Source organism: Arachis ipaensis, chromosome B02, assembly GCF_000816755.2.
Source record: "Arachis ipaensis cultivar K30076 chromosome B02, Araip1.1, whole genome shotgun sequence".
NCBI lineage: Eukaryota > Viridiplantae > Streptophyta > Magnoliopsida > Fabales > Fabaceae > Arachis > Arachis ipaensis.
Window position 1 is genome coordinate 97979937 of NC_029786.2, and position 1256 is coordinate 97981192.

The window sequence follows — 1256 nt, forward strand, 5'->3', positions numbered from 1 at the left end:
ATTTTTTTATCTTTATTTTTTTTTTATTTACACAATACGTTCCGCTCACACAGTACTATTAGTATGGGTTTTATTTTTTAAGAAAAATTTTAAGTGTATCGAAAATATCGGTGTTCCAGTTGTTTTAAGCGTTGATTTTAATTAATATATATTACATATAATTTTATAATTCAGATCAACGGTTAAAATAATTAGAATACCGGTATTTTCGGTACACTTAAAACTCTTCCTATAAAATTATAAATAAATAACTATGAGAGTAGCTATTAGCATATGAAGGAAGGGACTGAGTCTATTGAACCCTAACAAAACGGCATTTACTTCCACCAATCCCATACAATACTCCATTCTCAAAGATAGGGTAGTTAATTAGTTTCCCTACCCTTTTCCCTCACCCTTCATTACCATCACACATTTCAAACTAAGATCCAAAATTAAGGGGCTAAAACACCATTATCATCCACCCCAAACTTTTTATTTAAGAAAAAGAAAGGGGTCCCCTAAAAAATTCCCTAACTATATCTTAACTTTTCATTATTTGATTGAGATTAGTAACTACTTAGGTAGGATAACAAATGAGACATAAGCATGACCAAAATTTGAATCCCAATTTATTTATGATATTAAATAAGAGTAAGATTTTATTTTATAGCACTGAACTAACGCACATTTTTTTTGTGTTCTATATAAAGTATGAGTTTAAGCATTTCACATTTATGATCCAATGCTAAGTATGAGTTAAGCATGGTTGATTGTAAAAAAAAATGCTAAATATTCAATTACTCGTTTTCATATTAAAAAATTGTTTAACTCAGCTATTTACTATTTTGAAAATCTTATAGAAAAAAAAAATCAAATGACATTGTAAATCTTAAAACTACTTTTTATTAATGTCAAAACAAAACATGTTTAAACTAAAAATTCAAAAAAATTAATCACAAATAAAATATCATTTTCATTCTTTTTCCAATTTCATAAAACAATCATAACAAGTAGGGGCTAATAAATTTAGATCCAATCTGATCCGTAAATTCGCATATTCAATTAAATAATATAAAATATTATAAATAATTAAAACAACAACAACCAAGTAATAATACAAGTTTTAATATATGAAATTCCAAGAGTGCAATGCAAATTGAAAACCAAACTAAATTAAAAAAACACTTAAACACTATAACATAATTGAATAATTAGATTTGGTTGTTTTATTTTTATTATTATTCATATATGTATGGTTGTTTATTTTTATTATT